Source organism: Scleropages formosus, chromosome 14 (assembly GCF_900964775.1).
Source record: "Scleropages formosus chromosome 14, fSclFor1.1, whole genome shotgun sequence".
NCBI classification, from domain to species: Eukaryota; Metazoa; Chordata; class Actinopteri; order Osteoglossiformes; family Osteoglossidae; genus Scleropages; species Scleropages formosus.
The window spans coordinates 24,304,414-24,327,015 of NC_041819.1; positions in this window are offsets into that span (position 1 = coordinate 24,304,414).

The window sequence follows — 22,602 nt, forward strand, 5'->3', positions numbered from 1 at the left end:
AGAACATGTATAGGTGGTAGTTGTGTACTTCCATTTTGCCTTGGTCTCTGCTGGAGGGCTCACAGCTATCATCAGGTGCGGTTGTTCAGACCCAACTCTAGATCATCAGAAGACAGGAGATGGTGGGGTGCTGATGATGCCCTGAGCAAAATGTGCCCTGGACACTTGAATTGTACTTTAAACAATTGTTAATGGTTGTTCTATGGGTATCTCAGTCTTGTGGATTTTAGACAGCAGCAAAGAAACAGAAATCCCATAACCAAATAAATACTGAGATAGATAGATAGATAGATAGATAGATAGATAGATAGATAGATAGATAGATAGATAGATAGATAGCAAGCATGGGTTTGAATCCCTGCTCCTGCTGCAGTGTCCTTGATGAGGGACTTATCTTGAGTTAATACAACAAAAATGGCCCTGCTGCATGAACGGCTAAATCACTGTAAGCAGCTTAGTGTACAAAATCCAACATTGTAAATTTGGATAAAACTCCTAGATGTATTAATAAATATGGGGAAATAATCTCACCACAATTTTCAACAGGGAATCTTTACATGAGAAAATAAACACTGAGGATGGATACTCTAAAGCTGGCAGAAAATAAGTGGTCAGAATTCAATTTTAATATAACTTGTTTCACCCAGTGGGAAACAATAAGAGGTGGAAAAGCATGTCAGGGAACAGTGTTTCATCCAAACCAGATAAAAAAGGAACCAGAAAGAGAAGACATAAAAATTATGAAATCTTGAAAAAGAAGAGGACAGGATATATTCATTATTGTCAATATGGCCTTTTGTAGCTTTGTCTGTCTTCTGTATGAAGAGTTTTCGGTGCAACATCAGTCATATGTAACAACATACATTCATACATGCAAATGCCACAGTTTATACATACTTGTCTATTTTATTCCCTGGAATATTTCTCAAAAAAAAAAAAACAAAAAGCCATCTGACTCCAAGTTTGTCCTGAAGCAGCAAAGTCCCTGACTCCCTGACTGTACAAAAAAGTCAAAATCTGCATGTTCAGCAGAGAAGTGAGAACTCCTTTGATTTACTCCAACCATCCAACTCCATTTTCCAGCAGATCGTCAACATTAGCGTGTTTGAGTTATTATTTGTAAGTGGAAGCCAAAAAGCCTTTCACAATCTTTGTGAAGTTCTCGGGATTTTAATTTGTCATCTCTACAGACCCGAGATTTTAGGTGCAGCAGGTAGAGCAATAATGGCACTTGTAAGGTGAAGGTTTCTCACTTCAGTGCCTGTACACCCTTGAGCAAGGTACTTAACCTGAATTGCCCCAGTAAAAATACCCAGCTTTTAAAAACAACCTCTGTAAGCCTTTTGGGTAAAAGCAACACAATAATTAGGTAACAAGGGGACTGGTATGGTGTCTTCAAGTCTACTGCTGTCCCAACTGCAGCACCATGCTGCTTGTCTTTAAGAAGTGAAAGTAGCATGTACGGTTTTGATTTTTTATTGAATTATTTGTGTGTGTGTTTGTGTGTGTGGGTTTTTTTTGGGGTGGGGGGTGGATCTGTTCAGTCTAATGTTAATTAGATTGCCAGAACCTTAAGTTTTCAGAACAATTATGGTTCTGATAGAGAAAAAAGTCTTAGCGGAAAAGGTTACACGAGTAATGCCAAATACATGTGCTCTACAGAACAGCAAAATACTGCTAAATCCTTCTATTAATGCTGAAATTCTCTTTAATTTTAATAAGAAAGTATTAGAAAACTTTTTGGAGAGCTCAGACTAAATAATCACAGGTTTTAAGTTCAATTAGATATAAATCCGAGTACTTTCAAAGTGCTGAGTCCATCAATAGCAATAAAAAGATAAAAAGCAGTTTTAATTTTGGAAGATGATTAAGTTTTTTCATTTAAAAGGAGAGATGGTAGATTTGAATATTTTTGTCTGAGGTGTGATGGAAACGTGATTGAAGGAATGCTTGGAAATACCTTGAAAAATTCAGCAAATAAAATAAAGTAGTCAGTTAATAGATAGTCAGTTAATAGTCAGTAGTCAGTTAATAGATGAACTCACAAGGTCGTTGTTTAAGAATAGGCAAATTGCTCATTTTTTATGATACATTTTGGGGGTTATTTGTTTTCAAGATGTGTTTTCTAAGATATGTATTTGCTGTGGAACAAATCTGACTTCTGTTTACCCGCCGATCCTATAGGTGGCAGTAAAGAGCACCAAAACAGAATATAACTGGAGCATTAAACTCACTTCCACAGTGTTTACAGCTTGTGCCTGGTGTTCCTGAATGTCAGGAAAATAAGAGTTTGTGTATTACAGGATCATTTTAACACAGTTGAAAAGGTTTTTGGGTGATTGAGTGAGCCCCCTTCCACCCCAGCATTTTCAATAAATCACGCAGTGCCACCAACCCTTGTTCACACATTCCAGTGCGACATTCTCACCGAAGTACATTCTGCGAGACCCAAGTTGAAATCCAGCTGCTTTCTAAGTGACGTGGCTATAAAACTCCTGGCCAAGTAACAGATCGATTAACCATTTTAGGAACAGGTGTTGGCAAAGGATGGAACAATCTTGTGGAGGTTCCTGCTCTCACTAATCCAGCTACTTCTCCAATCTTGACAGTTCAGTCCTGCTAGATCCACGAAGACTGAGAAAGCATCTTCTTTTCTTTGTGCCTTTCCATGTGGGACCTCTAAGAGGTTTTAGTCTGCTGTTGGTACCCAGAGGAGGTCGGGTTGTTACTTTTGGACGGAATGGACCTCCGAGCAGGAACAGCCCTGCAACCAGACATGCTTCCCCAGTGGTCTCCATCTGTAACTCCATTTTTTCCTCCCGCTTCTCCTGCTAATGCTTTGATTAGCAATCAGCCTAATAATTCAAACTGCCACAGGCATCAATAGTACATACGATAAAGTACTGACTGTACCGGGAAAGGGCTGGAATGAGAACTGGCATACAAACAACCCCAAGGGCTGAGTTTGAGACCTTCACATTTCACTGACTATAACATCATACTATTTATCAAATAGGGCTTAAAAATATACAAGTTAATACCATTCGAAACCTGCCAATAACTGCAACTCATAATGTGGAGAGAAACATTAATAAATGCAATCAAAAAAAGGACTAATTCCATCAAGGGCATCATAAGTATCAGACTAAGGCAGCAGCTGTTAGAACATGAAAACTGTGTCCTGTCCTGGGTGTGTCCCCTCCCCCTCCAGCCTTACGCCCTGTGTTGCTGGGTTAGGCTCCGTGACCCCGTATGGGACAAGCGGTTCAGAAAATGTGTGTGTGTGTGTGTGTGTGTATTTATTCATATTTATAAACGTGTATTTACAAAGAACACCGAGGGCTCAGTCTGAGACCTTCACATTTCTCAGTATTACACATTATGTTATTTACCAAATTAGACATATGTCATGTGTGAGTGTGTGTGTGTGTGTGTGTGTGTGTGTGTGTATATACGTATATATATTTAAAGAGAAGCAGAGAGAGAGAGAGACATATATAACTCATAGCCTTAAATTATAACTTGCGCTTGACATGGTTGTAGACCTACACCGAGTGTGTGTCTACAAATACACATTTAATCCACTTGTGTTTAGTCACACCGAGGCTGTGTGCTGTACCGCTGCGATCACCCCTGCCTTTGACATGTTTAAGTGTGAATGCTCAGGTGTCTCTCTCTGCATGAATGAGTTCATGCATAATAAATATGCACTTTAGCATGACTGCCTTAGTGTGAATGCTATGCCTGCAGTGTACACTTGGTTCCTTCATGATGCATATTTTGTTTGGTCTTTAGTAGGAGCTCAAGCTGTTAAGCTCCTGTTTCCAGGTAAAAATAAGTACACAGTTGTGTATGTGCGTGTGTGTGTGTATATATATAATAATGCAATGTGACTATATATAAAATATATGCACAACTGTTTATATATGTATATTATATACTTACACTCATAATATGTTACAGTTGATGCTTTTCAAAGTTCACAAATATAACTGTAAAGAGAATGAAACCAATTTTTTTTTTTAATTAAATGTTATTTTTCCAGCTGGATTAAAGCTTTCCATATCACAAATAAACATGTGGCTCGCTAATGTAAGTTACATGTGGTACAAACTGGTTTGATGTTTGGAGAGGTGACTCAGTCCCTGTCAGAGACTGTTTAATGGTGTTCCGCGAAAGCTACCTTTCATGACATGGTTTGTGTTTTTAAGGGCACCTTGTTGTTGAGAAAGGGCATGCATTTTTTGTACAGAACATGACCCTCAACCAGCGGGTAGCGGTAGAGTCATTATAAAATTCTGGGTGATTTCACAGTGCTGGTGTCACTGGCATAGATGAGCCCTGAGAGCATTAGCACCAAAGGTGAGGCCCTCCACCGTTGGTGTCATTGGTCACCGAGGTTCTAAAAATCAACACACATAATGTTTTTGCTCTGCAGAGTCTGGTCATGGTGACTTTTACCCAAAGCTCAGCTTTTAACCTTGTGATTTTGTGTATAAAATACTGTACGTTTCATGCTGGGTCATTGTAACACCACTATAGAAAGCTTATTCTAAGACCCCTCACACCCCAGTGCAGCAATAAATCTGAAGGCCAAGTCTCATCCTGGTGTAGAGAAGCCAACAAAATTAACTGATTATAAAGCATTAAACACATAATAAATATGACAATTATAACAAGCAATGATAATAAACATCTTTACCGTACAAGTATTTTATTTATCCACTAGGAAGAACAGAATTGTTCAAACTGTGGTATTTTCAACATTATGTAAACCTGAGAGGCAGACTTTGAAAAAGCAGGACAAAAAAATCGTGGACTCTGAGCTGTGCTACTAGAGGAGACAGTGGACATGTAAAGTGATCAAAGTTTGGGTCAAATCAGAGCAGACTTTTACTGAAAGACGAACTGATGTGACTGAGGCTACTTGGGGCATATAATGCGAAGACTGGATTCTCTAGAAAACACAGTGATGATGGAAGAAGGCTGTCACAGACGCAGACGGGAGACAGGAGGTAAGGTTTGGACCCAAATGCGGGTTTGTTTCTTTCGGAGCGGGACACGGGAACAGACAGGATTTGAGGTCGTGGGCAGGCGTGGGTGTCCTGAGACCTGGATGTCTTTTCTGGGGGCGAAGCAAGTATCGAAACCAAGTGGACTGCCAGGGGTTCAAAAGCCAGGAAATCCAAGAATGACGGACAAGGGATGTAGAGGACGAAGAAGTCGTGCTAAATCACAAGCCAGGTGGGTGGGCTCTGTAAGATTCTGTGACCCAGTGACTTTATGGCGCTTCTTTTATACCGGGCTGGTCTGATCTGCGGCAGGTGCGATCGCCTGGCTCGATGGCGTGGGCGTGACAATGAGGAGGACCAGCAATCAGATGGATGGACTCAGTCTGAATGACAATGGACACGCCCCTTCCAATACTAAGGACACAGTGGAGGACAGAACATTCTGGAGGTACTATAAATGGTCAGCGAACATTAACCGCAACTCAGCATCCTAATGCAGAGTGAGAGGGAAAGACTTCAGAATCTGGGACAGCTCCAGAACCCTGGCATGAGCGACACCAGGATCTGTCTCATTCCTGCACACCAGTGGTCGATCCTCTCATCTCCCGAAGAGTTAAAGGGAACTGGTGTCTCCTTGAGTCTCCCTTGACAGCCCAAAGTAAACTCAAAAGTTGCTTGATGTTGAGTTGCAGAAAGGGGAGGGTAGGGGAGGGCAGTACGGACACCTGCTTACCCACCTGGTGATCGGTGACCAAACTGGCTGTCGATCTGAATACCATGCCTCACCCTGCCAGGTGAAGAAGTGCAGGAGGAAATTTCAGAATCACTGGTGAGTATTTTTTTTCCTTTTGTTTTCGCCCTTTGCAGATTTTGGTTGACTGGAAAAAAAAGCCAAGTGTTGCAAGTTGTCTGGGGTTCGGGTCCCGTTTGGGATGCCTTGCGGCAGACTGGCGTCCCGTTCAGGGTGTGTCCCCTCCCCCTTCAGCCTTGCGCCCTGTGTTGCTGGGTTAGGCTTTGGCTCGCCGTGACCCCACTTGGGACAAACGGTTGCTTGCACACACACACACACACACACACACACACACACACACACACACACACTGTCTGAAACCGCTTGTCCCGAGCAGTGTCGCGGCCCCCAGGACGGGATGCCAGTCCGTTGCAAGGCAACGCAAGGAGGCCTCAAATCCCAGACCCGCCAGAGAGCAGGACCTGGTCAGACCTGCCATGCCACCGAGCCCCCCACACAAGCGGTTGCAGAGATTGCAAAAAGCAAGCAAAGAATAAACAGTATGCACTGTATTGCACTCTGACATGTAGGACATTGCTGAGTTCATCACCCATCCTTCAGCCCAACCCAGAGTGCTAGTGTCACAGCTGACATCCCTGCAGCCTCCCCTGTTATTACTGATTATTACAGATTATTACACACTGTTCCAGTTATATAAATAAAACACTGGACTGACTTCCTTCAAGACCGCTGAGCTTTTTTACTCAAACACACTGCTTTTTCCCCCACACTTAATACTGTAAATTGTACCCTGTCTGTCCTCTACCTTTTGTCATTTGCAACAAGATGGATCAGCACATTCATAATCTTCTCCTGGTAGCTTCTCCAAAAACCCCACACTGAACCAAACACATTGCTTGCCCACAAGACGCCCCCTCCCCATCTCCTTCAAGTTGCGGACATTTGCGGGGGGGGGGGGGTCGGCGACAAGCTGTTGAGCAGAGTGGAAGGAGTAAAGTGTGTTCTTGTTAAAAATTGTTTCACGTGCGTTCTGGGACTTCCCGAGACTCGGCTCCTCCACATCTTCCTCTTCAGTGTGCAGTTAGCGTGTCTGGATGAGAGGCGAGATGGAGCAGAGCTGCACCCCCAGAGGTTCATTTCCTCCCCATGATTCCTTTGATGAAGGTTCTCTGCTGCGGCTTCTTGTGCTCTCTCTGCTTGGTCTCCTAGGGGCACCCAAAACTATTTCTAGTTTTTAGTGCTTGGAAGTGTAAGCTATTTACTTTTCCAACACACAGGTAGTGCAGGAAGTTATAAAAAAAAAAAAAAAAATCCTTCAAATAGTTGAATCTTTATGAAAACGAGTCTAAAGCCATGGGCATGTTGAAGGTATCTAATGGTGAAAAGTTCACTTTTTTCTGTACTGAAATCACAGTATGTAACAGTTTTACTTTTATGTCTACTTAAAATATGTTATATCACAAATTTTAGAAGAAAAAGCCATTTTCCGGATTTTAAATTTTTTTTTATTTTAGCTGTATTTTCTTTACTGATTTATTTCCTAAAATTTCCTTCTGCTGCAGAGAAAAACTGACCAGAATTTCTGCACCCAGGCCAATAGACGACAATAACATGGACTCAAAGGGAATAGGAACTTAGGGCCACCTTTGTTCGACCCTTACTGTGATTGTGGCTTATTTGTGCAGCTTGTAGGTAATTTTAACTAAAAAGATGAGGAACGATGCGAGTGTTTATCTGATGAATTGGTCAGCGGTCTGGGTTGAACAGTCATTTGCAGACACTATTTTTAAAACTGTGTAAATTCAAACAAATTACGTTTAATATAGTTCAAAGTTAGTAAACAATGAAATGTCTTATGGCATTTTTATTAATTTATTTATTTGACTGTAGCCTGATCAGAGGTTGACACAGAAGCTAGCCTGTTAATAAATAATGTGATCAATTTATTATGCTTTTGCATTTACTCATTTTGCTGACTCTGTTCTTCAAAGCAATTTCCAGCGGTTGGCTGCTTACTGTTATTTACTCATTTATACAGCTGAGTAATTTTACTGATGCAATTAAGAGTAAATACATTTTTGGAGCGTATAGCTGGAGATGGGGTTTGAACCAATAATCTCTGGATCAAAAGGCAACACCTTGACCCAATACTTTGCTTGACTTAATGGTGAATGTGACATTGCACTTACAAAAAAAGAAAAAAAAAAAAACAAGTTACAACCAGATGTCACTTGTTTATGGGTCTAATCTGCACCCTATGTGCTTTTTTCTCAGTTACGTTCAGAAAGTCTCCTTAAATGACTTTATTACTTAGATTACTTTATATTTGAGCAGATGCTTTTCCCCAGAGCAGCTTCCAATGAACTTTATGCAGCATTATCAGCCCACACACCTTATTCACCACAGTGACTTACACTGCTAGATACACTAACTTACACTGAGTCACTCATCCATTCATCAGTGGAACACACTGTTGCTCTGTGTCACTCACACACTATGGGTGAATCTGAATCGCATGTCTTTGGACTGTGGGAGGAAACCAGAGCACCCAGAGAAAGCCCATATAGACACAGAGAGAACATGCAAACTCCACACAGACTGAGAACAGATCAAACCCACATCCTATCACACCAACCAGCTCCTGTGAGACAGCAATGCTACTTGTTGTGCTTCCAAATGTATTGTCAGAAGTGGGATTCGAACCCAGGCCTCCATTCGGAGACAAGAAGCCCCATTTGTATGGAAGGTACTGAACACTGAGTCCTGTGCCTTAGATAACTCAGCCATCCTGGCACACTTCTAAATGACTCATTGTGTCTTTTCTGAGCAAAATATGAAGGTTCTGACAGTCATCGGGAAACGTGGTCATTTACCGTAGCTGTCGCTAAGTGACGCATGATGCTTCATTGAAGGGAGAATGTGCGCATCTTGTTTCTGTGTTTTCCGCAATCTAGCACTTTAACTACGCCCACAGAAGAGATGAGCAAAGTATAACTGTATATAACTGGTATAACCGTACCATGTACCGTACTAGCCGAGTCTTGTCGTTCGACAGTGAATGCTTTCTAAATTCTTTTGTGCTGACGTGTATTAATTTTTAAAACCAAAAATGATGGTTTTGGTTTTGCAAACCCACTTTCTGCAGAAACTCAGTAAAGCAGGAGATTCCAGCGAAGGAAATAACTTCACGGAAACCCCAAGTCTCCCTCCGACTGTTTTTGGTCAGCAGATTTAGTGTTTGCAGTAGAAAACTGGAATTCTTTGCTAATAGTTTCAAACCGTCTGTGATGACGATTCAGTCGAATCTTTAAAAAAGAAAAATTCATGTCAAATGGTCATTTCCTTCCTGGCTTCAGGGTCAATTCCATATTTTTCCATAATTAGTCATTATATAGACATTTTTTTCCAAAATGAAAGAAGACAGGTTGCCGTCTTCTCCACCATTTACTGGTACCTTCATCATCACTTAATTATTACAATGTGCATTGTTAGCGACTCTGTAATCATTTATTAAAGTATTTGTTCCTAATTTATTTGTTTTCGGTGGTCCTTATTTCAGTGGTACTTTTTCACTGGTACTTTTTTTTAAAATAATGTAATATGTGGGATACAAGATAAAATATCCTCTGTAAATATATGTTGTATGTGATGATTCAAAATTTGCTTTATTCGTAACCTGGCAAAGAAATGCAGTTTGTCTTCATGATGGACCGTTATGTGAATCATATTGCATTGTACATAACCACTCTACTTCTGCACTTAATTTAGCTCATTCAAAAAACACACCAAGGGGTCAAGGCCCAAAGGGTGGTCTTTGTAAACTGAATTAAAAAACTTCCTCCTTTCAGACTGAGTGCTGTCTTCATGTTTTCAAGAATGATAATTTTGAACGATAAATGAGAAGCGGAAAAAAACAGCACGGCTCTTTGAATTACACAATTACACTTCTTACAAAAGGTTTGGACAGTGCGAGTGTTCGTAATTCAAAGCTGTGCAAATCAAAGGTCCCATATGAAAGAATGTACTGCGAGTCATGTCACAATATTTTAATCACAAACCAAGGGCACAATGCAGGTAATGAAATTTACTATGGCCTCCGTTCCTCTGACAAGACAGATAAACACACTTTGTATTTATTATTGACTTAGAAGTGCACATGTGTGGTTGAGGATATTAACAATTATTGAAAAATGCAAATAAATTTAAGAAAAAAGTCAGTGAAGTCTTAAAATACTACAATAGAAAGTAATTTATTAATATGTATTTAGCTTCCATCCCATCTTTCTGTAATAAATATGTATCTATATATAGCAATTTGCAGCTGCTGTTGTTAATAACAATAATGTATGGGGCCTTCATTTAAGGAATGAGAAAAATCAGTCTGACTTTATGATAATATAAAAATTTCCTGACAATAGCTTTGCTGAAATAAAATTGTTATGTATTATATATCCAGGTAATTGGGTTAGTTATTATCTTTTATATCAGATTTGCAGGAGAAATTGCTTTCACATTTACTCCTCAATGGCGAAAGACTGAGGAAAGTGACACTTCTCACATAAGAAAGTATGGTGTGGAATAACTAAAGTGTCCCATAGCTGAGACAGGAAGTGTGTTTGCAGTTCAATTTGTTTGTAACTCTAAAGTTGCTTGTACCATGAAGTTGCAATCAATAAAAGCCACATAGTGCAGATGCAAATGCAGATACACACACACATATATCTGAACCGCTGGTCCCACACGGGGTCACAGGGAGCTGGAGCCTAACCCAGTAACACAGGGTGTAAGGATGGAGAGGGAGGGGACACACCCAGGACAGGACACCAGTCCATCACAAGGCCCCCCAAGCGAGACTTGAACCCCAGACCCACCGGACCCACCGGAAAGCAGGACCCAGTCCAACCCACTGCGCCCCGTGCCCCCTCTAATGCAGATACATTACCACTTTTTTCTGAAAAAAAAAAAAGAAAAAAATTAAATAGAGCTACAATAAATAAAAAAGTGTAAGAATTCCATCCATCTTTTGATGGCAACTGCTTTTCCAGTGCAGGATGGCAGTGATCCAGAGCCTATTCCTAAAGCACAGGGTTAGAGGTAATATACACCTTGGACTGTACACTAGTCTATTGCAGTGTACCATTTTTATGTGTTTTTATGCATTTAATTTAATAACTTAAAACTGCATTAGATTACTTCAAAGTGTGCTTCCCTATAGCCTTGTGCCACTTCTAGGATCAGCTCTGGATCACTGCAACCCTGCTCAGGACAAATTATTATTGCAACTGGATGGATGGATGGATGGATGGATGGATGGATGGATGGATGGAAAACTACATTAACAGCAATGAATGGTCTCCTAATCCTAGTGCCCAATGCTTCCAGAATAGGCTCCAGACCACTGCAACCACTGTAATCCTGATAAAGAGAAGTGGTTAACAAAAGTGGACAACAATTTGAGCATGACTGAAATAAAGCTACAATAAAATTAAGTTAATTTATAGTCACTATGACTATGACCATACAGGTGGTCCCCAATTTATGAAGGGGTTACGTTCCCCAAAACCCATCATAAGTCGAAAATATCGTAAGTCGAAAATGCATTTAATACACCTAATACACACCTCTGTGTGACACACTGGGCGATGCAGATCACTGCCGCTGCCCAGCATCGTGAGAGAGTCGTAAAGTCGAAAAAATTGTAAGTCAAACCATCGTAAATTAGGGACCACTTGTACTATGACTTCATTCATAATGACAATACACACACACACACACATACACACATTGACTGAAACCGCTTGTCTGAAGTGGGGTCATGGCGACATGGAGCCTAGCCTGGCAACACAGGGTGCAGGGCTGGAGGGGGAGGGGACACACCCTGGGCAGGATGCCAGTCCATCACAGGGCACCCCAAGCAGGACTTGAACCCCAGACCCACCACAGAGCAGGCACACCCCCACACTCTCCCACCCTCCCCTGCTGTGTATTATATATAAATAACATGTGTGTGTGTGTGTGTGTGTGTGTGTGTGTGTGTATATATTTCATATGTAGACTGTATATATATACATGTAGTCATTATGAATTAAGTTGTGGTACAGGTGGTCCCTCATTTACGATGGTTTGACTTACGATTTTTTTTAACTTTTTTTTGACATAAACCCTAGTGACAATATTTTCTGGTCAAAAGGAAAAACATTTGAAATTTACACTTATCCAGGCCATCTGTTCATCCATTACCGCAGAAGTGAAAACAATATATGTCTCCCATGCATGCATTATTAGCCTCCACTACATGCTAATTTTTAAATTACTGCTATCTGTGAAAGACACACACATGCACATGCACACACACACACACACACACACACACGCACATGCACAATAACATTTCTTTGTTATTGTTGTGCTTCATTCCTTAGCCATTCTAAACGAGGTAATTGATTGATTAGTTTAATAACATGTTTGTGCTGTCAAAAACCACCAGTCAATTAGATATTTTAGTGCAGGTAATTTGATGGATGTGCTGTGTGTTGGATTTTGTGCCTCATTACATCTCTCTTGGTCTCTCCATATTCAGCTCGCGTCTCCAGTGGCAACCCTAATTTACCCCTTTTTCGGCAGTCACGGAAAGCACAGTCAGCGATAACTCGGGTGGCCTACACTTGCAATTTGTCTAATCTTGAAACGTAAACGTTTGTATTCACCGCAATCTTACCCTAATGCATTTAGCAGTCTCAATCACTGCTCTTCTTCAAGCTTACGATAACAACAGCACACTTTGCACCTTGAAACCTCAAACACTCAAGTTATGAATATTCAGAGATACATTGTCCAGTTTATTTGTTGATTTTTTTTTAGAAGGGTTATATTTTTCTATAATTTTAGTTTGCTGTGGAGTGGACCTGCCAGGGCTACGGATGGTAGTAAGACGCACTCAAGCAGGGTCAACTGAGACACCACCTTAATTTGATTCACCTCCATTTTCAACTTGTGCCTGGTGCTTCATGGGTGGCGATCAATAACAAGGTGAAGAAAGTTGCATGAGACCCCAAATGTCACAGATTTGAATCTCACCTCCAGCTGTAGTGCCCTTCAGCAATATACTTACACAAAATTTCTATTAAAAAAGTGTCCGTCTGCATGAATAATTTTAGATAGCTTAACATTGTAAGTTGCTTTGAAGAAAAGTGTCAGGTAAATTAATATATATAATGAATCCGTCAACCACTGGGAAGAACATGTAATGTATGTAATGTGTATGAATGTATGTAAATTAGGGGGGTGCAGTGGCGCAGTGGCGCAGTGGGTTGGACCGGGTCCTGCTCTTCGGTGGGTCTGGGGTTCAAGTCCTGCTTGGGGTGCCTTGTGATGGACTGGCGTCCCGTCCTGGGTGTGTCCCCTCCCCCTCCGGCCTTACGCCCTGTGTTGCCGGGTAGGCTCCGGCTTCCTGCGACCCCGTATGGGCCGAGCGGTTCAGAAAATGTGTGTGTGTGTGTGTGTATGTAAATTAATAAAAATTTAATAAAATCACATTTTTTAGTAACTTACACGATTTTTACAGTGTTACTCTATAATAGACATCTGTGTTTCAAAGGTTTTATTGATTTAATTCTCAAAAATTCTTTGAGTTTTCTTTACTTCAAGTAAAAAAGGACAAACAAATGAGTTACAAAAACATTTCTGGTCCCAGTTTTGTTATTACGTTGGGTAACATGTTGAACAAAGGTGCTTTATCAACCAGATCAGCCGAGTTCATTGTGGTGGACCCTCCCGGAAATGGATTCACGTTCATCTCAATCATGGTCCTCAAACGTGTCATAAGAACAGTTTCATAGCAAATCAGTGTTCTTACGTATAAATTATAATGGTCCGTACATTATGAGGATGACTGTCATGACAGAAATATATGATGCAGCAGAACTGATGTCAGCTGAACATAAAGTGCTGTTTGCAATTATGCAAAACCCCTCGTGTCCCTTCATTTTACCACAAAATGGTTATTGAATGAGAATCAGTATTTTTCATGTGACATAATAGAGGTGTAATGATTAATTCCATATGTTGCTTTAGAGGAAATTGTGGGTGTATTAGAAACATAAAAGTAGTGCAGGTGTAAATAGAAGTTAAGCCCAAGTTGTACTGGTTAAATCAAGTAGGTAAGTAAGATCAGGAGTGTAAATCATAGTAATTTTAGTAGTTTTATGAGTTTCTTTAAATTTTTTATACAAGAAAAATGAAAATTTTTATAGGGTTCATATACTTTCGAGCAGCACTACATTATGTTGACAATTTTTCCATTCTTCACACTAAAAGTTTTACATTTAAATCATAAAAAAGTCAAAGCAAAAATAAACAGGCATTTATTTAGTAAATCACAGAGTGGCATTAAATGCATAAAGGTGTACTGTAGCAAAAAAACTGAGTAACGTTTAAATGCTCTGTCTTAATGGAATTTGTTCCAGAATTGGATAATTACTAATGCATTTAATTACAGGCTTCAGTGATTATTCTTTATTGTGTTCTTGTAGTGTTGACAGAAATATGAATCGGTTAGAATCAATGTACTCTGTCTAATTGAAAGTAAAATGTAACATTCATATGCTATGTATAAAAGAATGTTTTTCATCCTGTGTGCTGGTTTAATATCTTGATCAGTTGTACTATGGACTCCAATGGAAAGGTTTAGGGTAGCTTCTTCATTTCTTTTGCTATATATGAACTAACTTCAATAAGAGCAGTAAAATCCTGGGTCAGCCAGTTTTTGCAAACCACTTACATGTTAATACTGTGTTTCACCGTGAGAGGGACACTGCTAACTATGACACTGAGTTTCACCTTCACTTGGAAATTGCGCAGAGGAAGATGTTATCCACACAATACAAGGCTAAGAAAGGAATTGATTCATTAATTTATTATTTCAATATAATTTCCTTTAATGTCTTCCTGGGTGGTTAAAACGATATAATCCATTTGAAAAATCAAGAAACAAAATTTATTGATGAATACAGCATTTACATAGCTGTCAGGAAAGCAGAAGAGAAGTGGCTTTTAAAGACAAAGGCCTGAGATCCTTTTTGTGCGCTGGGAGGGATTCAGTAGCACTGAGTGACTGAGGAACTTTGTTTCAGCACATTGGAATGAAAAACGAGAACCAACAAGGTTTCAGTTTTGAACCTCTTATGAGTGATACAAACCAGCAATCCTAAATGTAAAATAAGATATAACAAAACACTATGGGTATCATCATATGGCATTAATTATACAAGAGTATTCCTTATTAAGGAATGAATTATTTGCTCTACAAATATGTCAGTTTTACAGTAATATTATGACTGAAGGAAAAAGCCGATTTATGGTTCCTGATTACAAGTGGGAACTGAGTAAGAAGGCATCCAGTGAAATGAAGTCTGATTGCTTATCACACTTCCAGCCCATTAAAGACTGCACAGTCTCTGATTGCTAGAAGAAAACCGATTCTGTCAGAGCGAGAAGTTCATTTCATTCCAGTTAGGAGGCCAGAGGGTTGCTGGGACCACACCTGATGCCCATTGCACACTATAGTGTTGATGCCAGTTTCTCCATTTTCACATTTTACATTACAGAACAAAAGTCAGTTTTATGGCACTAAACTGTCCATAGTGTGTGACTGGGAAGGGAGTGTGTGCATGTGTAGCTGCCCTGGATTCAGGCTATACCCAGACTCAGGCTTGCACTCAGTGCTTCAGGGTCCAGCCCCGGTTCACCACGACCTTACTCAGAGCAAGCAGTTCCTGCAGGTTGAAATCCCACCTCCAGCTTTACTACCTTTGAGCAAGGTACTAACCCTAAGTTGGTATCATAAAATTACCTAGCTGTATAAATGGGTCAATAATAGTAGGTAACAACACTATATGTTGCTTTGGAGAGAAGAGTCAGCCAAATGAATATATACCGTCTTAATTAAGCAAACTAATATAAATAATAAATAAATGAAATGATTGCATTTCAGCGGGTTTGGCCCATGCCCACTGTGTGGCGTGTCTGGGGTTCAAGCCCTGCTTGGGATGCCTTGCGGTGGACTGGCATCACAAGTATAGTCTATGATTGAAGCTATACCATCCAGGTGCGTATCTGGTGGCATGGTAGCACAGCAGGTAGCCCTGCTGTTTTACGGTGTGTGAGTGGTGCAGGAGGATAAGAGTTTGATCCCTGCTCAGTCTGTGTGGGCTTGCTCTGGTTTCCTCCCACAGTCCAAAGACATGCTGTTTAGGTTCCCCCATAGTGTGTGAGTGACAGAGAGAGTGTGTTCCACTGATGTGTGGATGAGTGACCCAGTGTAAGTAGTGTATCTAGCAGTGTAAATCACCTTGGTGAATAAGGTGTGTGGACTGGTATCACTACATAGAGTTTGCTGGAAGTTGCTTCGGCGAAAAGTGTGTGCTAAACAAATAAATGTATGTACACTCTATGATCTTTGTACAATGATGAAATTGCCTAACGACCCATTTCTCAGAATGTGTCCCTGTTGTTTAGCAGCGCATATCTGTGTGTTTTCATAATCAATGAGAGAAAGGGCCGTAATTAACATTTTGCCAAGGACATCAAGCATCCTTATGTCCACGTCCGAATTCTGCCAAAGGAGTATGTTCATATTTTGAGATGCCACCTCCAACCCTCATTTCCTCTTCTTGTGTGCCAGTTCCAGGCTATCATGCAAACCACGTACCCCAGCCAATGAGAATCGCAGTCTCGACCGGGCCGTCCATCAGAACCCTGCAGGGGGGCAGACCGAGAGGCGTTTAATAATTAGCTCTCTGAGGCCGGATGGGGGTGGGTCATTGAATCTCACTTGGAATCGATTGGAAATAAAAAGCGGCGGCCATGCGGGATGAGCTTGGAGGAGATAACAGGCACTTACAGCAGACGGGGCAGTGAGGAGCACCTCGTCGACATAATTAAACAGAGCCAAATAGAGACGGAGCGGAACGTGCTCTGTCACCGGCACCGCAGAGAGGGCCCCGCCAAAGTTTTTGCTGTAGGATCCCTGCAGAGCCGATCTGGAGACGACGTTTTCATTAGCAGAAGCACCGAACATGTATATTCATTAATTTGATCACCTCAGAGGGGAGGAAAAGGTATTTAAACATTAAAGCTAAAAATAAATATTTAAACTAGTACGCATGACAAGATTCAGCTGAGGACAATCGCTCCAGTATGTGGGGCTTAATTGTCAAACACACTCTTGAATTTTCCTCTTGCAGCCCATTTAAAGGAACACACACAATTTCTCATCCACACAAAGTTCAAATTTTATAAATGGATTTTTTTCTTGCTTTTTTTTTTTAATGACTATTTTTTTTATTTATGACAATCTTTAAAACAGTTTATAAACACAACACAAAATGCTGTGTATTGGTGATTTGGTGTGTGCCTGTGTGTAAAAATTATTGTTGTTGCTGTTTCATTATCATTCTTGTTTTTTTTTTTTTTCTCAATAATATGTGTTGATTTTCTTATGTCCTTTATTATTTTTTGTTATAGTTTTCATTCTAACTCTCCCAAACCAAGCAGTTTGCAGTATAACTGTAAGCATCTTAACACTCAAAATCCCCTCATTTAGTATTTTAGTAAAGGATCATTTAGGAAAGAAGAAAATTAAGTCAAAACACACAAATTCATTTGTCACGATGTTGCCTGTCAAGGGAATTTTATGCATTGAATCACCTCAAGTTTTACATAAGGTTTTCTTTCTTTTGTCTTAACTTTAAGCACTGCCTTTAAAACTTTTTTTTTTTTTTTCCTGTAAGACTCAGTACACTATGTAACACAATTTTTCTTCCTGGGTAGTTAATGTTATAGTTAATGTTATTGCCTAATTGCTTATGCCTAACAGGGAGAGAAATTGGCTTTTTTTCCCTTCAAAATTTGTGTTTGTGACCAGGACAAGGTGGTTTTTGTATAACTTTAGCATAAATACATGTTAATTTTGATTAATTTGTTGTTTTCCTCTGACTTATGTGAATGTAAATGTGCAAATTCACCCGTTTTCCCGTTGGAATTTGATGTATTTCAAAATATCACTGTCCTGGTCACAAAAGCAAAGTTTGAAGAGAATAACAGGCATTTTCTATAATTTTTAGGCCTAAGAAATAAGGAAATAACACTACCCAGGAACAAAAAAAAGTAAAAATCTGTTACACAGTGTTATTGTTAAAGAAGATAAAGAGTCAGGACATCTCTGAGTTACCGTATGCGAGCTGCCACAGCGTTCTCCCATCTGCATGCCTTGCATGATGTATGTCTTCAGAGAGTTTGCAGGCTGTTATGCAAATTTTTGGGTGGAAATTATATTTGCTTGTAATTTACAAGTCTCACGAAAGGAGTTTTTCTTATGAGGGAAACCAGTACCAAACCCGTTCCAGAACCCAAGCTGCGGTATGGACTCGGAGGACTCGTACGGTGGGCCCCATGTGCGAGTCCGTAGGCAGGCGCTCACCCCAACTGCTCTCCTGTTTCGAGGTCATCAATCCGACATGCACTTTCGGGGGTCCCGGTGCCACGCTAGCTTGAAAGGAGAGAGCTGTAATTTTTTTTTGGTTTTTCTCACCATTTCTGGCAAAACTTAAAATAAAAATGGGAGTGAATTCTCAGTCTCTGGAGGGACACTTCTGCCAAGCGTGTGACAGCTGTGGAGAGGAGAAAAATGAATGTCCTGTGAATCCACCCCCACCCTCACCACCTTTCCGCCTCCCAGTCGAACCCCTACGGAGGAAAAGCATAACAAAGGGAATTGCTTTTATTTATTTATTTATTCATTTATTTTTGGTCTGACAATGCAAACATTGTTTGTTGTTTTCATCTCTCTCCTCCTTTGTGCGGAAACCTGACTGTAATGTCCCGTGGGATCGCTGCGGGAGCACAAAAAACAAATGCCTCCCCAAAGTACATCGCTACCCGTGTACAATAGCGATTAATATTCCATCCCAATAGCACATTTGCAACAATTATCATTAATCTAGTGGGTTTTTTGCTTTGAAAGGGATTTTTTTAACATGTAGAGAAAATAGTAGTAATAATAACGGGGGAAAAAAAAAAAAAAATTGCAGGACAGATGAAATTATTGTTCTGTTTCTCAACCAATATTTTTCCACAACGGTTTACAGCACTTCCCTTACTTGGAGAATGGTGTTTTATTGGAGAAATTTACTTTGAAATAAGGGCCTTCCTGGGTCTTGAACCAACAACCTTAGTGTTTGACTCTGCAAAGCAAGGCACACTTTGGCTGGTCTTCATCCTAGAAGAGGGCACTGATGTTTTTTAAAATGCACACGGAAGCAGCTTCCAGTTATCCAAATAATGGCAGTACAGAATCACATGTGAAAGGAGCTGTCAAATAATACAAAATATAGAAGAAGTGCAATGTCAGCTAGACTGCTTCAGGAAAATGGGGGCGGGGTTAAGCTAGGGAAGGGAGGGCGGAGCCAACATTCTTCATAGCCTTGTCACATCTGCTGCTTACTAAGCATTGTTCAGCACCCCCACACATACAGTATATGGTGTGAGAGAGGTGTGAGGACCTCTTTCCTGAAAACAGAATTTAATGTTCCGTTAAATTTAGATTTATAAATTAAACATCTCTACCTCTCTGGAGACTACATAGCGCTGAAAAAAAGAAATAAAAAAGGAGTTTTGCTGTGATTTTCAGGGTATAAATTAAGCATCAAGACTTTCTGAAGGTGTGTAATTATTTTGTTCTTTTAAAGGTATAGAAAATGCTCACATATACATAAATGTATTTTTATTTACATTTATTCATTTAGCAGACGCTTTTCTCCTAAGCAACGTACATCTCAGAAAAAGACAATTTCTGCATTACAGTTTAACATGGTCATTTATCATTTATGATTATTGTTTTTTAATTAAACATTATGGCTCATTTTAATTTTAATCAAAACTGAATGAGTGAATTGTATTAATCATTTAGTCCATTTTTCACTGATTATGTGGCAAATTGATAAGATTTTTCTATTTGTATTTACCTTTATAATGTAAAAAGCCAATACTCTCGTATTAATTAATTTTACACTTTTATATTAATTAATTTCACTACTTACAGTGACTCTCCCGTTTATAAAGCATAGTGACATATTAGAGAAATTCAGGGTAAGTGCCGTCCTCATGGGTACTATAAACGGAGGTGGGATTTGAACTTAAGGAAATCAGCTAGAAAGAAGCAACCTTAACCACTAAACCAAGTCTGACATGTCTATGTTTACCAATCATGGGCATTATTATTATTATTATTATTATTATTATTATTATTATTATTATTATTATTATTATTATTATTATTATTATTATTATTATTATTATTATTGGGACCAAGGTTGGGTTGGTTAATTGAATAGCTTGTCTAATCAAACTGACATGAGAATTCGCAGTTTACACGAAACAAAGTGAAATTAGGCCTACACTTCAATTATTCTATGCAAAGATGTGAGTACTGTATTTTGAAATAGAAAGTATTATAAAAATTAGAAATCTAGAAAACGGTTTGTAAATAATAGCCAGAACATTTTGAAGAAACAATGTATGTTTACTTTGAATTTACATAACTTTTTATTTTACACAATTTCTACTATACCTCAGTTTTTGTTTTTTTACATAAACAAAAATTAAAAAAAAAAAAAAAAACACAGAAGCAATTGTACATAAGAGGACATAATTGTTTTTTATTTCTTTTTCTGAGTCGTGGGGGGGTGGTTTGGGTAATTGCAGTTCCTATAATTGATATGAGAATAATCAACATTCTACTATATGTTAAATACGTTTCCTATGTTTTTCCAGTATCCTGCCTAGCTTGCAGAGCTACACTTCCCACAGATCATTGTGCTGCACCCACCACATGGAGGCTTATTTAAACACACACCATATTTAACACTCAGGTCTTTGTCATCTCTATTAGGATGGCTGAGTGGTCCATGGCACCAGCCTCAAGACTTAAGGTTCAATACTAGCCACCGGAAGTGAGTGTTCTGGCCTCTGAATAAAGGCACGGGTTCAGATCCTACTCCCTTTTTTGCCTTGTTGGGGTGGGAAGCTACTGGAACTTGGACCCTGACAGGTTTAGGTTTCTCCCTTATTTACTGCTCGCAAACTATCTCCATCTTTTGATTTTATTCTGGTACTTCTGTATCACTAGTACTCAGTTCTTCAGCGCATTGTGTCACTTCGCTGAAGATAAAAAATTAATTTAACTGGATTTTCACCTCATCACACAGGATCCGGGTTCAACGGGGGTGTCCAATCCCCAGCTTTTCTCACCTTCAACCCTTCTCTTCGGCGAGCACCTCCTCATCGGGCCCAGAAAGCTTACGCTGCAGGCCGATATGATCCATCCATCTTCATCAGGACGTCAGACAGGGGTGCGTTGGTGGCAGTTGCGGCGGCGGGCGAACGTCTTCATTTGCTGCGTGGGACTCAGCTGTACTTCAGCCATCCTTTCACTTCTTTCCAAACTGCCTTGGACGTCTGACAAGGAGTGAAACAGCTTCGCAGGAGAGCGACAAAAGAAGCCCAGATTTGGTCTTTTGGGCTTGAAGCACATCTTATATCCAGCTCATTTATTGCATTCAATGTACTACATTTACAGTGACATCTAATACATTATACACAATTTTTTTCAGGTGCAGGTGCTTCAGCACATTTTTTCACAGAGGAGCATAATTCAAGATAGAGCAGTGAGCTTAGATCAGAATTTTCCTACTTTGGCACGCAAATATGCATTGATCACAATTTTTATCAATGGTACATAACCCGATTCTGACATTTTTGTTTTCCTTGTCAGCTCTTTTTTTTTTTTTTTTTATTATGACCTTGTTAGTTGCTGGTTAATTTAGATTTGTGAATAAACTACTCACGTGTAGGGGGGGCATGGGGGTGTGGGGGTGTAGTGGTGCAGTGGGTTTGGCCTGTGCCTGTTTTCTGGTGGGTCTAGGGTGCAAGTCCTGCTTGGGGTGCTTTGTGATGGACTGGCATGGATTCCTGGGTGTGTTCCTTCCCCCTCCAGCCCCACGCCCTGTGCTGCTAAACTAGGCTCCAACTCGCTGCAACCCTGCTTGGGACAAAGTGGTTTCAAACAATGTGTGTGTGTGCATTACTCACATTGTAAGCTGCCTTGGAGAAAAATGCCATGAAAATGAATAAATAACAATAATTCCTCACCATTAGGTTTGTTGGATCAGACTGCCCTCCGATCTCTCCACCCTGGCTCATTTGCTTTTTTTTTTCTTGTGGTTTTACATAATGACTGTGGTTAACGAGACAGTTAATGAGATTGTTTATGAAACAATATCACGATTCATGAATTATGTAATGTTATAGTGCCCTGTGGGAAGGCATCTGGTGTTCTGGGTGCCCTAAGTCACAAAAGTTTTGGCAATTATTCATTTATTTATTTCTTTTATTTATGTATCAGGCATATTGGGTCTTTGGACGTGCTTTATGTGGCGACCGCAGCTTATTTGACAATGGCAATCACTGAAAAAAGGTATGAGATGAGATGAGATGCATGCAAGAAAAGTGTGATTTCTTAAAACTTATAGCAAGCGCATCAAAAAACCAAGGGTGAGAGAAAGTAAAATTTCAAGGCTTCATTACTTTCTATGATGTCATCACTTATTGCTCTCAGATTAGCACACTGATTGTGAATTCTCTCAAGAGCCAAAATACTTAATTTTTGGCAATATAACACAGCATCCAGCTAGCCTTGGACCCCAGGGGGATTTGTTTCATTTTATTTTTTCCTTCCTCCTATCCTTCGGAATGTGGCTTGCTCTCCTTTGTTGCCTTCTGGCT